Genomic DNA, 16638 nt, shown 5'->3' on the forward strand with positions numbered 1-16638 from the left:
TTTTCGAGGGCGGCCTAGCAGATTCGGCCATTGTGGGCTCTGCCCTGAGCCCCGGCGCAGGTCTTCAAGCCAGTTACGTTTCTCTGCTTTGTTCGTTTCTTTGTTGAGTTTTGTTCAGTTGTCGGTATCAGCTTAGGCCGGTCGGGTACTTGTTTTGTTACACTGTTGAATTTTGTTTCGTGTTCCATGTCCCACCACCCTGCCGTGGTGCGCTCTCATGTAGTGCAATCACAGCATTCGTAAGAGAGCAAACTAAATTTTCATTGAAGGATATGTACATAGCAGTGGCGCGCTAGCCATACTGGAGAACAGACGCTCCATTGAGACAAAAGGGATAAAACCGGCGCATAATGTGCACCTTTTCAAGAAATTAAAATTTTGCCGACTCCCTAAGTTCTACGGAAAGCGAGAAAACGTAGAGCATTCAGCACCGATTAATCACGGATAAAGGCTACAGCAACATACTTACTTTTCTAATCTGCATGCGCCTAAAGAAATCACTAAAGAGAGGAACACGTACAATTGATACATTATACCGTATGATATCTCCTGTCTATTCATCCTTGCCAGTCAAATTAATTTTCCCTTTCTCTCCACAGAAAAAAAATATTGTGATCACAGCTGATGCATCACTCAAATATTTATCAGTGAGTAACATTGTGCCTACGAGATCAGTACTCTGAATAGCTATGCATGCGTGAGATCATTGCTCTGCGCAACGCACATTGATGTGTAAGTATTAAAGGGATACTAAAGGAAAATATTAAGTTGGGCTGATTGAAAGGTTAGTTTTATATAACGAATCAATAATTCATAGCGAGAACAGAGCTTTTATAAACGAGAAACTGAAAAAAAAAGAGAATTGGCAATGGCGTGAAGCCAGCACTGGCTGATTCGCAGAGTACGGCATAGAGGGAGGTCAAGTGATAATTACGACAACTCGTCTGTTTTGGTGCGGGCGGTTCCACTTGAGGAGCAGAAGCTGTGCCATCGATGAAAATTGCTGACGCAGAAAGGGGACATATCGGCGTATAGAAAACAGATTTCTAGGGGAACAATATATAAATCTAACTCGACTTAATATTTTATTTTACTGTTGAAGAAAAAGAAGAGCGCTTCCTTTACTAAAATTGCACTAAAAGATGTACAAAATCACTGACAGCATCTGTATCTATAGCCGATATGGCTAGTTAAGGATCCTTCGAACGTGGCCAGAAGCAAACGCTATCATTGCATTGTCACATTGAAGAGCTCGACATTATTCCCGAAAGCGATTATTCTTTTTGTTCTCTCGTAGTATTGGCGCATGCTTGTGATTAACCAGTTTGAGTTGGCCCAATCTTTTCATAACCTTAAAAGTTCTAAGGGATCAACCACGAGCTTCAAGTCAGCCAGCCACCTTGACGCGAAAGGTTCCTTGACAGTGTTACGTTTCGCCTACAACGCGCGGTAATGCCGGCGCGGATGCAACGGACGCCGGGGCTTCGTTCAAAGCGGCGGACATTTTGGCCCGTTCAACGCCGCCGCAACGCCTCCCCGCCAAGCGTGTCCAGGCGTGTTTCAGTGCCACGTGTCTTCGTGTGTGCGTGTGTGTGTGTGTGCCCACGCTTGTCAATGCGCGGCAGCCGGGGAGCGGAGCTCCCCAAGTGAGGTGCCAGGAGGTCTGTCCGTCGGCGGGTTGGCGATGCGTCACTACACTCGGCTCAACATGTCTCTCGGCTCGACCGTGCGCGCCGTCGCGTGGGCTCATCCCGTGACCTTCCTTCTTGCCCACGACGCCGAGAGTATAAGAGCAGCTGCCCCCGGACGCCGAGGGAGAGGCTCCGATTTCTTCTGTTGAGTTACGTGCTCTCCCGTCTCTCCACTTCGGTCGACCTGACCGGCCGCTCTTTTGCGATGTTAGAATAAACAAGTTGTTCTGTTACCAGTCTTCTCATGCTTTGCCGGGACCTTCGGATGCTTCCAGTGCCCCAGGCCGCCAGGCCAACGCTACCCTTGGGGCTTGCGACCCATTGGCAATAACGGGCGTCAGCACCGAGACCCCAACAACAGTGACAAATTAAGGCAATGGAGCAGATGGACATGGATACCTTTCGAGCTATTACGCTCCTTTACACTTTTGGACTTTCTTATTCCAGCTGTCTGCCTTCTGATGATCTTTCGCATCCGTCACACATATGCAGAGTACCCCAACTATCGTGCACCAAGATTTGAAAACGTACAAAAGACACGTAGCTGGACAGAACCAAGGTAATGTCGGTTGCCGTCGCTTGGAGATGCACACATTATCATTTTTTGTATTCTGCCTAATTACCTAATTAGTCTTATTTCGTAAATCAACTTCTCAAATATTATAATTATATGAAAGGAGTCAATAAGAAAATTGTAGACAAACATTATAAATTCCCGATACAGCTTTCTGTTGCTCAATACGTGTTACATAAAAGTGCTTTTCCGAGTATGAAATAAGCCAGTCAATGCACGCAAAATTGCCGCGCGACTGGCCGCTCGAGGCACTTTGCTTATATTCGTGGGCTCATCTGCCGTGACATACATCATCCGCCGTGACAGCTGCTCCGCGGACCTCATTCTTGTAGCTGTGCCACTATTCACCGCCGAGCTTCATCATACGCTCGCATCCCGAAACTTCAGCGTGGGGGCATATGCGCTCACGCGTCAAGCAAAAAAAAGGAAAAAAAGAAAGGACACAGACGTGGAATTAAACCGAACATGTATTGAATAAACAACATGGTTTGGCACACCGGGCAACACTGCGCGCGGCAGCAACAGCACGATGCGGATTCTTAATCCTTTCGTCTAACTTGTGCAGCTGATTTCCATTCCCCTGGTGATACCGACGGTACGGGACGGCTCTGGCCCCATGACGCAGGGCGAGATAGTGCGGCTGGGGAACCACTCCGGTTCCTTCCTCGCTGTGACGACAGCGATCATCGAAACCTTCGTCTTCTACCGGAAGTCGACAGGTACGCTACACACTGACGGACTCCCAGCTTGGACCAGATGGCGCTTCGGGGCTACTTAAAGCGAGACTGGACCAGCACGCACTTCACTGGGCATGGCAGCAACAGCACGATTCGGATTCTTAATCATTTCGTCTATCTTGTGCAGGTAAGGTGTTTTGGCAAATGTATTCGCTCAAATGATCCGTTCCTTGATATGCTGCAGTGCCCAAGGCTGCTGTGCCCTATACTGTGTGATTTGGCAATGCACGCGGCGGAATTACTGCTACTGGCTGGAGACGTCGAAACAAACCCCGGCCCAGATCTTGAACAGATCTCTAGACAGCTCGAGGTGATTGCCGGAGACATAAAAAGCAATAAATAGGATCGACTAACATCAATTGAAGCGAAACTCTAAAACATTGCTGCCCTTGACAAAAAAAAAATTTGACTGCATAAACCAGGTCACCAACTTGCAGAAGGTTGTTTCCTCGCTTGAACTAAAACTGGATGATTTGGAAAATCGCTCGAGACGGTGTAATCCTTTAGTTTACGGAATTCCAGAAGATGAAGATGAAGACAACGAATCCCTTGAACAAACTTTTAATGAAAGCATTGCCAAGAACATTCTTGAAATTCAACCTGTCGCCATTGAACGCATTTATAGGTTAGGAAAACCTTCACGCGAGAAAAACAGGCCTGTAATACTAAAACTTCTTGACTTCCGTGAAAAGACTCTTGTGCTAAAAAACTGTCGCGAACTTAAAAATACTGAATGCGCGATCAGTGAAGACTTCCCTGTCCGAGTACGCGACATAAGGAAAAAAACTGCGGGTTAGTGTAAAATCAATGAAAGATTCCGGTGCAAAGGTGGCGCTCGTTTACGATAAAGTCCGAATCAGCGGAGAATTGTTTCAGTGGGATGAAGAAAAGAACTGCCGGGTACCTGTAAAGGCACAGACAAGTGCGAGTAAAAGCCAAAAAAACCAGGAAGGAATTGGACCACACCTACGCCCCCGACCGCCCCCAAAACGAAACAAATAACCTTTGTAAACGTAAATGCGCGCAGTATCCTGAATAGGCTTGACGCAATAGAGTCTCTTCTTATCAGCCTAGAGCCCGACTTTATGGCGATTACAGAAACGTGGCTTACAGATGACATACAGGACAAAGAAATAGCCCCACCCGACTATGTGATTGTGCGCAAAGACAGATTAAAGCGATGGGGAGGAGTGGCTTTACTAATAAATAAATAAATTCCTTTCACTGTCTTACCGGAAGTTGAGAATGCCGAAGCACTTTTTTGCAAACTCAGTTTTGGTGCGACGACTATCAGCGTCGGTTGTGTATACCGTAGCCCTTCGACTGATGAACGCGCAATGGCATCATTATATCAGTATATGGAACTTCATGTAAAAATCCCCGGCTGATCCTACTTGGGGATTTCAACCTTCCAGATATCGACTGGCCAACCATGTGTTATCGCTCTCCTTGTTCAGAAATTGTTTTTGATATTATGCTTAGTTTGGCTTGTCCCAAGTTGTCAACGAGCCCACACGTGTTCAAGGCAATGCATCCAACATTCTTGACCTCATCTTTCTGAGCAATCACTTTTCGATCAATAAAGCTAACTTAGCAGTGCTAGATGGAATATCAGATCACAAATTAACATTATGCACTACTCCCATTCAGGCCGCTACAAATCCATCTATTTCCAGAACTAGTTATCCAGACTTTACAAAAGCTGACGACTCAAGCATAGTTAATGACTTAATTTTGGAGTATCAGTCATTTGAAGAACTCGCTCATTCTTCAGACACTGACATAGACGCATTATGGGAAAGGTTTAAAGCTATTGTATCCCACTGCATCAATAACTATATACCAATAAGAACCAAACGAATAAATAAATAACCCATGGATAATACGTGATGTCATTCATGCGAAGCGCAAGGCGAAGCTACTAAGAAAATTGCTCAAAACAAAAAAAGGTCCTCAACATAAACGTAAACTCACGTGTGCTGTCAATAAAATGAAAGCAAAGATTAGTACAGCGAAAGTACATTTGTTTTCAGTTACGCTTCCTAACTCTTCAAAACATTCCCCTGGAAAGTTTTGGAAGTATCTTAGCCCCAAAAAACAAAGCAACACTCTCATTTCTCAGGAACAAAATTTAAGTTTTGCAAATTCATTAAATACATACTTCCAGTCTGTGTTCACTGCTGACGATGGTCGCATTCCGGAGGTGAATCACTACAACCAGAGACCGCTAGACATGCCAACGATAACTGAGTCAGGTGACCTCAACTTATTACTATCAATAGACACAAAAAAAGGAAACGGCCCGGACAACATTCCCAACACTTTTCTTCAAAGATATGCCGAAGTCCACGCGAAATATCTACATCTAATATTTAACAAATGCTTATCAATATGTAGCCTTGCAAAGGAATGGAAAATAGCGAAAGTAATCCCCGTTCATAAAGCAGGAAGCAAAAGTGATGTCGGTAAATACAGACCAATATCGCTAACGTCCACAGTAGGGAAATCATTAGAGCATATCATATTAAAGCATATCACGCGCTATCTAGAGCAAGCAGAAATATTATCGCCTATCCAGCATGGTTTCCGGCGGGGACTTTCAACCATAACCCAATTACTTGAATTAATGCATGACTTATCCCAAAGCATTGATAATCAAAAACAAGTTGACTTAATAGCATTAGATTTTTTGAAGGCGTTTGAGAGAGTAACCCATCAAAAACTAATCAGCAAACTGAAAACAACTTTAGGCAATGGTTCTATTGTCAATTGGATTGAAGATTACCTAACTAACCGGTTTGAGTATGTCGTTTTAACAATGAAATTTCTTCCATTGCAAAAGTTACATCGGGGGTGCCTCAAGGGTGCGTCCTTGCTCCCACTTTATTGCTTATTTTTATTAATGATTTGCCCTCTAACATCCGCGTTAAAATGAAGCTTTTTGCCGACGACTGCATCCTCTATAATGAAATTAACTCTATCAACGACCACGTTGATTTAAACAGCGCCCTTCATGATGTAGTGAAGTGGTGTAAAAAGTGGCAGATGGAACTGAACATTAAAAAAACTGCCTTTTTATCTATAACCCGCAAGAAACATAGGTCGGACATCGAATACACTATCAATAACATGCCACTCACCCGAGTTCATGAGCTTAAATATCTTGGCTTGATCATTTCACATGACCTAAGATGGGAGTCGCATATTAACAGTATCATACCATCTGCTCTAAAACGGCTGTTCTTCCTCAGAAGAAGACTTCGAGCTGCGCCACCGGAAATTAAACTGGTATCATACAACGCATTTATTCGCCCAGTTCTCGAATATGGTAACACAATTTGGTTTCCTTATGCACAACAGCTTATTAACAAACTAGGAGTGCAGCGAAAGGCAATTAGATTCATCTTTAAAAAATACAAGAATAGCGATTCACCTACCCAACTGCTAAAACAAGCCTGTATTCCTACTCTGCGAAACCGCGCCAAACTAGCAAGACTAAAATTATTGTTCCATTTAATACACAATGCATTACGAATAAATACTTCGTTGTATATATCCCTAGCTGACACCAGACCTTCCCGTCATAAGCATTCATTAACGCTTAAAGAATGTGCATTTCGCACTGACTGTTTTAGATATTCGTTCTTTCATTTTGCAATAAGAGAATGGAATAGCCTGGACCCCTGCATAACGACTAACACATCGTTGCCGAAATTTGTAACCCTTGTAGAAGAGCTGTTGAGCAATAATTAGATTATGTTAGCGGGAAATAACACCACTCACGTCATTGTATAAAATGAAATCTGTATGAGCATTGTATTTACCTATGCAATGTCACCCCTTTTTGCCAAATGAAATGTACCATTCTTGTTTTATTTCCTACCATATGTGTATATCTGCTTCGTGTCGATTGCAAATATCATTGTTTGAATCATGTCAACCTGTTTTTGTCGCTATTTGTGAGTATATAATATATGCCCAACCTGTAAAAATCCCACTGGGATTGGCAGTATCTGAAATAAATAAATAAATAAATTGCTTCGGGCAACACCACCACGTGACGTCATGCGGAGTGCGTCACTACTAAACACTTGCTACGAATGCATTTCCTAGCTACTGTAGCCGCAGATGTGGGAATTTATTCAACAAAACGTGTCTGCCAGAGCCCTTGAAAAGTATACTCACATGTCGGTGCACTGGGTAAATATTGCCGCGCGCAAGCGGGCTTTCAAAGCAGCAAAAAAAGAAAAAATGGTCCACCACTTTTTACAATGAATACTTGAGTATTTATGAAATGACATGAATACTGATACAAAATCAGCTTGCACCTTACCCCGAATTGTAAGAGCCCTTGGGCGCAGTTAAATGACCAAATTTGGAGTCTCTGCCTTCGGTGCGAATGATGGTGCGGGAATGCAAGCGTCACTTTTGGTGGTAATTTCTGGTAACGACGGATCATTTGTTTGTATAAGGGGGCAGTCCTCTGTATAAGGTCAATTGCACCCTATTGCGCGCATTACCGTGGGTTTAGTTAGTTATCGTCACTTTCCGTGAACAAGTGTAGCCAGCATTATTGTCCTCGATCTTTTTGCCTGCCTGTAGGAAGCTTTTGTTGAGCGTGCAGTTTGTGCAATGCGGCTGTTTCCAGCAGAAAAAATACGTTATTTTGCAGGAGCACCATAGTTCAGCCACGCACGCTTAGTGTCACTTGGACCCATCTGAGTGTCTTCGTGGGCAGCCCGGGCAGCCCTGTCAGCAAAGTCGTTGCCGACGATGCAACAGTGAGCAGGAATCCATTGAAAGGTAATGTGCCCTGTTTCCAGAGCATAGTGTTGTACTTCCTTGAGGTCGGATATCATCTGCTCGTAAGTTCTGTGATGTACAGCAGGCTGGATACTGCGAAGAATAGCGCCTTTGATGAGGTCAGACGGTGCCAGGAAACTTCGCCTGCTTGTACGGAAAAGTCACAGGCTTTCTTGAGTTCAAGTGCCTTCAACTGCCGATTGCATAAACTCTATCCCACGCTATGGCCAGAACTGCCATCTAGCCTTTCTCGCGACGAAACAACCATGCTCTGCCGCTTGTGGTTGGGAGTGGCGTTTACGAACGCCTACTCCTGCGTATAGGAATGGGCGAAAGCCCGGTGTGCAACTCCTGCAGGTGCGATGAAGCCATCTAGCACCTATTGTGTACCTGTCCTCGCTACGACGTAAACGTCTCTCTCTGAGGACAACTTTAAACAGATTGTACTCAAGACCGTTCGCCGAGTTAGATATTCAGACCGTGGCCACACCCGTCACTGGCACGAAAAGCGATTCGTGCCCTAGTACACTACTCTAAGTGCACCTCCTTAAGAGACCGTTTATAGTGTCGCTGTGCATCCTCCCACACACACTCATTGCTCCCTCTCTCCCTCTTTTCTTCTTTCTATTCCCATCTCTCCCAGCCCCAATGTAGGGTAGTAAACCAGGTGTTCGTCTGCTTGACTTCCCTACGTTTCATGTCCTTGCTCTCTCTCTCTCTTTCTCTTAGTGTCAGTTCTGTTCATATATTTATTTCCGTCAGTTTCTGCGCAAGGTGTTTTTCCTGAGCATGATGTTTTCCAACAGGCGTTTAGGTGCTCTTGATAATGCGCATACCTGTTAAGCCGCGTTACTAAATATGAAAAAAGCAAAGTGCGAAAGAACGCAAAGCTAAGCCAGCTTCGGCAGTATGATCAGGGCAATGACATTTCTTTACCCGCCCCCGAGGTTGGTTGATTGATATAGATGAAGTTTAACGTCCCAAAGAAACACAACTCCTGTAAGAGATGCCATGGTAGAGGCCTTATGTGTAATTGGGATCACATGGGGATTGCTGGCGTGCACCAAAACTTCAATGCCCTGACATTTTTTCATTCCTTCCACAAGTAGAGTCAACTGACCTGGCAGGAAATTGACGCCCTGATCACATACTTAACAGGTCGCCGCAGCAAAGGCTTGACACGGCATGCGTGTAGCGTCAGTAAGACTCGTATATAAATGCTAATCTTGGTTTCTATATTGCCAATTTTGTCGGAGTTGTTGTTGGCGTCATCATCGTCGTTGAGACAAGCACCTGAGGTAATGGCACTCCTGCGTGATGGGTGATTGTCCTATAAGAACTGGACTAGGCTGTCGGTGCTGGTGCCCGCATAGCGACGTTATATATTTGTGACGTGTGAGTAGTCATGCATTCCTTGTTTAGCTTTTCGTCTTCTTCTAGCTTTTTATTGTTATTTGAATAAGAAATTTAGAATTTTGGAATAATCGCCTCTAACGCAGCCGGCCTTAAGCAGGGTGCAGGATTAGGTTAATTGGTTTGACATATTTAAACTAACAGCGTGAAAGTAAAACCTGGTCACCAGCAAGAAGAAACAAAACATGGCGTACAAGTTTTACATTAGTGCTGTTAGTTTAATAGAAAAACCCGCCGTGGTTGCTTAGTGGCTATGGTGTTGGGCTGCTAAGCACGAGATCGCGGGATCGAATCCCGGCCACGGCGGCCGCATTTCGATGGGGGCAAAATGCGAAAACACCCGTGTACTTAGATTTAGGTGCACGTTAAAGAACCCCAGGTGGTCGAAATTTCCGGAGTACCCCACTACGGCGTGCCTCATAATCAGAAAGTGGTCTTGTCACGTAAAACCCCATAATTTTTTTACATCTGAAATAAAACTAATAATTATAATGTAAAAAGAACAGCGACTAAGAAATACCAAACAAAACAAAAGCAAGCGCCTCTGATCAACAGTGGGGGCACCAGGAAAGCCTCAGGCTGTGGCCGATGTTTCGTCAGGAGGGTTTGTCTTTGCCGTGGTCTGCATTATTGTAGATTCGAAACGGGGTTACGCCCTTTTACCAGTGGATGCGGGAATTTTATTTTTCTGTATTTTTAGTCTGCGGTAAGAAGTTTGGCGTCTGCTGAGCGTGTGATCAGACCGGCCATGAGATTGCGTAGAGGAGTCCCTATGGACGCTTTGTTACTAGCAACACTGCAGGACACTGAGAACGTCCGCCACAGCGCTAGGCTTCGGTGTCATGAGATTCGAGGAGTCAAGTGAGTTGCGTGCTGCACTGGTCCCAGTCTTCAAAGAGACCGGCGACAGAGACTGACACTCGCAGATTCATTTCACATCTGTTCGATAAGACTTTTACACTTTTAAGCAGAAAAGTCAATCTATAACATCGTGATGATGTTATTACAACGTGATGCCCCAGTCGACTAAGAAATGGTATAGGAGAGCCGCTCGCGACGCCTATCTTTTCATATTTCTACGATAAAAATGAACGAACTCCAGCTTCTTAACTAGGCATTAGAGAAGTAGCAATTGTTGTAGTCTTCAAACGGCATAATTATTTTTACTTTATATCTTAACGAAACTCTGCCATTGTCGCGTACGTGAAGTATATTTTCCATGCGTTGAAAATGAATGTGGGCACTGTTTTATTGAGTGAAGAACGCTTCTTTCTACTCGTCAGTTGGGCAATGCAGTAATTATAAATGTGCGCCCAATTTCCCTAGTTCGAGGGGTATAGCGCAGTTTCATTCCCCGCATGTGTGAGGTCTCTGCGTGGTCGCTAATTGCGAGTGCGTGTGAGAGAGAGAGAAGAGAAAGTGGGAGGGTAATATCATTGAATGATATTCCGTACTCACAACGGCAGCCAGACAGACCATACTTCATGGCTAATTGACGTGTTCGTCTGAAAGGGCAATAAAAAAAAATGGTGCTTCAAACTTGTTTTGCGTGCAGTCCTCGAAGTGCACTTGATGGTGCGATTTCGCATGCTGGGGTCACGATTGCCTTAATTGGCTCGGCTTTCGTTCGACAGTGAAGTGCCTATGACTTCATTTCACTGATGCTTTATGGTACGGTACATCAGGAAGACACTTTACAGCACGGGCAAATGTGTATAGCTCCGCTAAAGTTTCGCGAAGCCTAAGATAAATCATGTGTTTGTTGGGTTCTTTATTGAAAATTTCGCTGATAATTTGCGCGGTTCGCTTGTTCAGGAATTATTAGGTGATGATGAGGCTGCCGGCGACGTTTGTGGCTGTTTTTACGACTCTGAAGAGTGACAGTACTGCTTGTTTCGTAGTGTCTTGAACTGAGATCCCTCTTTCGTCTAAGAATGCATTGTAGTTGGACATTTTCCACCGTTCAGCTTGCTCGGAAGCAAATAATGCGCTACAAATTGTGAACCACTCGGGTATTAAAAATTTCAACTTTTGGATAAGCGCACTCTTGTTTCTTTAAATCGGAAAAATTATTTTAGTGGATGTTGTAGTCCACATTTTAAAAGAGCATAGTTATTTATACATTTGGTACCAGTGAGAAAAAAAACTTGAAGTATGCTTCGATAGTTTACATTCAGATCAACAAATTTCTGAATAATACAGGAAACTAACAAAAACGCCAAACAAAACTTATGCGTGGCTCTGCTATCGCAAACACCAGAGAACACCAGGGGTAAGACTAGTAAAGCAGTGCCGAACCGGACGCTTAGTATAAATATTGCTGGCTCCTCCCCCCCCTCCCTCCACTGGTGTCTGGTGTTTGCGACAGCAGAGCCACGCATAATTCTTGTTTTCCACTGCGAGAAAGAGGACTGCCGAAGCGAGCGCGTGGATTTTTATCGGAGAGCAATGACTCCACCTGTGTCCCCGCCGCGCCGCTCCTTCTGCCCCGTTAGGCTCTACCCACCCTCGCCGCGTCTCTACACTCCGCGATGCTATTTTTGTGCTCTGCTTTCACTCTCCCTCAGCTCTCTCTCGCCCAGCTAGGTGAAGCTGCGGACATCAAGAGAAACCCAGCAAGGTTCTAACAGCTCCACTGTAGAGAGAGAGAGAGAGAGAGAGAAGGGAAGACGGAAAGGCAAGGAGGTTAACCAGACTGAGTCCAGTTTGCTACCCTACACGTGGGGAGGGGAATGGCGAGTGAAAGAGGGAGAGAGAGAACTTAGGTGTAGGATGTCTATAGTCGGGCACTCAAGTCTGTTGCCCTCAGGTAGCGAAAAAGCGCTCGAACTGCTTTCTGGGCCAATGAAATGTGAGGCCAGGCTCCCAAGATCTTCGCTTCCGTAAATGGCCTGTCATCCAGTCTATTTAAGGCACACTGGAGAGTCTCGCATTGATTATCGAAGCGAGAACAGTGGCACAGAAGGTGACTGATGGTCTCTTCACACTTGCACTTAGCGCACATTGGTGAATCCGCCATTCCAATACGGTAGCTGTAGGAGTTGGTGAATGCTACTCCTACCCACAGCCGACACAGCAGTGTTGCGTCACGTCTTGGAATGTTCGCTGGTAATGTAAGTTTCAGTGATGGGTCGAGGCTGTGTAAACGACACTTAGAGTTCTGTGGTGTATGCCAGCAACCTAACGTGATGGTACGAGCGAGACTGCGAAGCGCTCTTGCAGCGTCGACTCTGGATAAAGGTATAAGGAGTGTCGGTGAGCCAGCCTGGGCAAGTCGGGCAGCGTCATCGGCGAGGTGATTACCAACGATGCCACAATGTCCCGGCAGCCACTGAAATATGATATCATGTCCTCTTTCAGAAGCGCAATGGCAGGTTTCGTTGATTTGTGACACCAGCTGCTCATAATTGCCACGTCGTAAACTTCTCAAGCTCTGGAGGGCTGCTTTCTAGTCACAAAACATTGCCCATTTGTTGGGCGGTTCTTTTTCAATGTATTCGACAGCAGCGCGAAGAGCGGCCAGTTCAGAGCCTGTAGATGTCGTTAGGTGTGATGTCTTAAACTTGATGACGACCGATTGAGATGGTAGAACAACGGCGCCCGTAGAATTTTCCGAAACGGAACCATCCGTGTAAACATGAATTCGGTTAGCGTATGAACAATGCAGAAGTTCCAATGTGATCTGCTTGAGAGCCGCGGTGGTCAGGCTAGCTTTCTTCACTATTCCTGGAACAGCAAGGTACACAGGAGGCTTCTTCAAGCACCACATAGGGGATGGCGTTCTTGTTGCGTGTGAGTGCCTCAAAGACAAAGAGTGCCGGTTAGCCGCAATTGATCTGGAGAACGCTGCCCTGGGTCTTTTCTCAGCTCCACTGTAGTATAATAAAGACTTTACCAGGTGAAGAATAAGCAAAGCATATCAAAAACGTTCAGCAACACAGGGGACGAGTTACAACAACTGATTGAGGACTTTAACAGAGAGAGTACAAAAGTGGGGTTGAAAATCAATATGCAGAAGACAAAGACAATGATCAATAGCCGGGCAAGGGAACAAGAGTTAAGGATTGCCAGTCGGCCTCTAGAGTCTGCGAAAGAGTATGTTTACCTTGGTCCATAACTCACAGGGGACCCTGATCATGAGAAGGAAATTTGCAGAAGAATAAAAATTGGTTGGAGCGCATATGGCAGACATTTTCAGATCCTAACTGGAAGCTTACCATTATCATTGAAAAGAAAGGTGTAGAATGAATGCATTCTTTCGGTGCTTACATATGGGGCGGAAACTTGTAGTCCAGAGAAGAAACAGAGAAACAGAAACAGAGAAGCGCGGAAACAAGGTAAGAACAGCGCAAAGAGCGATGGTACGAAGAATGTTAAGCGTAACGTTAAGAAACAGGAAGAGGGTGGTGTGGATCAGAGAGCAAACAGGGATAGCCTATATTCTAATCGACAATAAGAGACAAAAAATGGAGCTGGGCAGGTCATGTAATACGTAGGTTTGATTACCGGTGCACCATTAGGGCTTCAGAATGGGTGCCAAGAGAGGAAAGCGTAGTCAAGGACGGCAGCAGAATAGGTGGGCTGATGAAATTAAGAAATCCGCAGGTGCTAGTTAGAATCGGTTGGCGCAGGACAGGGTTAATTGGAGATCGCAGGGAGAGGCCTTCGTCCTGCAGTCGACATAAAATAGGCTGGTGACGACGGCAAATGCAACGCGTGTTTATAGTATCTCGTATTACTTTTATGTTTGCCTTTTACGGTATTGCGTGTGTTTTGCGGTAGCTGATGCATGTGTACTATGTAATATGTAACTCTGTTGCGCTCATATCTCTAAGAGGTCGAGTCCTTGTCACACAATTTAGCCTTTAGCCTCGACCTCCTCTGAAACTCTGTCTAAGAAACCAAATAATACTACTACTACACAGTTGGTTCTGTTGGACGCCACTGATTACATGGGGTTCTTTAACGTGATCTGAAAGCACGGTGGGTGAGTGTTTTTGCATTCCACCACCATCGGAAAGCGGTAGTCACTGGTGGGTTTCGAACCAGCGCCATGATGCCTAACAACAAATCACCATAGCCATTTATCTACCGCAGTGAGTCTATGGAAAGCAAAAGAATTTCAGATTCAAAAGCTACAACCAATGAAAATCACTCCGGAGCCCTCCATAACAGTCTCACAAAGCCAACGCGTTGCTTCGCGGCGTAAAGCACCCATCAGTGGAAACATAGCGTAACGTTCAGGAATTTGCGTGAGTGTGGGATAAATCTTAGTAACGCAATAGATATTACCGCATGCATGTAGCCGATGAAGGAATGATGCAATGGTCAACCGCTGTTCTGAAATTCAAGAGATGATGGGTTGAGTCATGGCAGGCGCAAGCTCATTATTTGCTTCGCTGTATAAACAGTCAGACATCGAAGCGGGTGGAAATCCAGCATGTAAGAGGTAATTGAAAAAAAAAAAAGCTATTGACCAATAAATAAAAGAGCAATGTGCAATAAACAGCGGGACTGTTGGTAAAAAAAATAGTCTTATTTTGCTGAATGGTTAAGCCGCGCTCTAGCATTGATAATTTTTCGTGTTGCGCAGCATAAAATGATAGAGCAATGCACAGACAAACATGTTACTTGGCACGTGGTCTTGTTTTGTGAGAAGATCGCGCTAAATGCTCTATTACGTCAGGAAGGCGAGACTGCTTGTGCTTTTGTTTTATAATATACCTTCAGAAATTTTATCTTCAATTCTGAGTTCATTTTTCGCGATTCTCTCCACTTACGTGTGGAATAAGAGTTCTTGCGCCTTGTATTATTTATAAAATGAATAATACATGCTTATGAAGAGGTCAGTGCAACTTCTTCAATTCATGACAGAAAACATAGCCTGGGGCCATTTGAACGTGTCTGTTTTCTCTTAAATTAAGATTTAAAGAAAAACTAATTTAATGTAAGGCACTTTAGCGCTCGACATTTAGAACATCATACCCGTCGGGCAACTTGCATTAAGAAACTACTACTAGGTGCTAAAACATTTCTTTTTATTTATGGTATTTAGGAGATGTCTCCTTTAATAGGTGCTGGCTACTTCTTTTTACATAGGGATATTAAAAAGAATAAATCCTAACAAAAATAGTGAAATCGTAACAACACAAAGTCCAGTCACATAAGCACACTAATCTCACACTATAACTGAAAGCAAACTCCAAATCATAAAAGCACAATGTCCAGTCACGCAAATACACTAACGCCACGCTGAAACTGAAAGTCCACGAAGGCACACCGCTACACAAAGTCCAGTCCCATATGTGCACGAAAGTAACCACAAAGTCAGGTCACTTAGATAGACTAAATCAGGGCGCATAAGAAATCACGGATTAAATTGATATGAAGGTACAAAATACCAAGCATTAAATTGGCCAAAGTGGAGTAAAAGAAAAACATGGTTATCCCATTCAAACACTCTACTCAATACTTTTCGAGAATATTGCTCGTTTCTAGAAATCTTCGAAGGGCCAGTAACGCTTGTCTTTACAATCAATATGCTGGCCAAGGACCTAAGATCTTCCTGATGCTGAAGGGCCTGCGATCTAATGCCACTAAATCAAGCTCAAAGCGTTGTCTGTGTATGTCATGTCGCGAACATCCTACCAGAAGAGGCTGTACATCTTCATCCGCGTGGCCACTAGTGAATTCTGCACTTTCAGCTCTTGAAATTTTATGTATAAAGTGTTTTATATACGTGGCACCGATCAGCGCAGACGGCGAATGAGCGTTTCAAAGGCAGAGGGGTAATGCGGACTCGATCACTATTTTGTTTCAGGTTTCGCGTCCGCAGAATCCATGCGTGCGTCTAGACTACGGTCTGTATTTGAGAAGCCGTTACGGTAACCTTGATTACGGGCTATCAGACGCCTTATGGAGTTGATATACTAAAGCAGCAAAGACCACTTCAGCTTCATTCTTGGTATTTAGTTTGCTGCTGATCAACAGAGAAGCCTACCGAAGCACGTCGCATGATGTTAACAACACCAATTTTATGAAAGGAGCTTACTCATGCGTCGCTGTCTCACAGGCCACCAGCTGGATTGCGACTTACTAAAATGCCTTCAGGGCAGAAGCTATCTACGTAATCTCTTCATTTAAAGACCACCGCTCAGGTGACTGAGTAGGGAAATGCCCAAAAATATAACAGCGCAATTTGGTTTTACCTGCCACTTGATGCGTAATTGCACCAAGCTTTGCTGAATTTTCGTCGAACGAGGGTCATCATCGTGATCCTGATCATCATCATTCAATTCAATTCAATTCAGTTTTATTTCCCAGAAGCATCTGGACGGCTTCCTGGCTAAAAGCTGCTAGAGCAGCTTGACAAAAGGCGCAGGAAGCCGTTACAAGGCATAGCGGACAAGTCACATAAAAA

The sequence above is a fragment of the Dermacentor andersoni genome, chromosome 5, assembly GCF_023375885.2.
Source record: "Dermacentor andersoni chromosome 5, qqDerAnde1_hic_scaffold, whole genome shotgun sequence".
Classification (NCBI taxonomy): Eukaryota; Metazoa; Arthropoda; class Arachnida; order Ixodida; family Ixodidae; genus Dermacentor; species Dermacentor andersoni.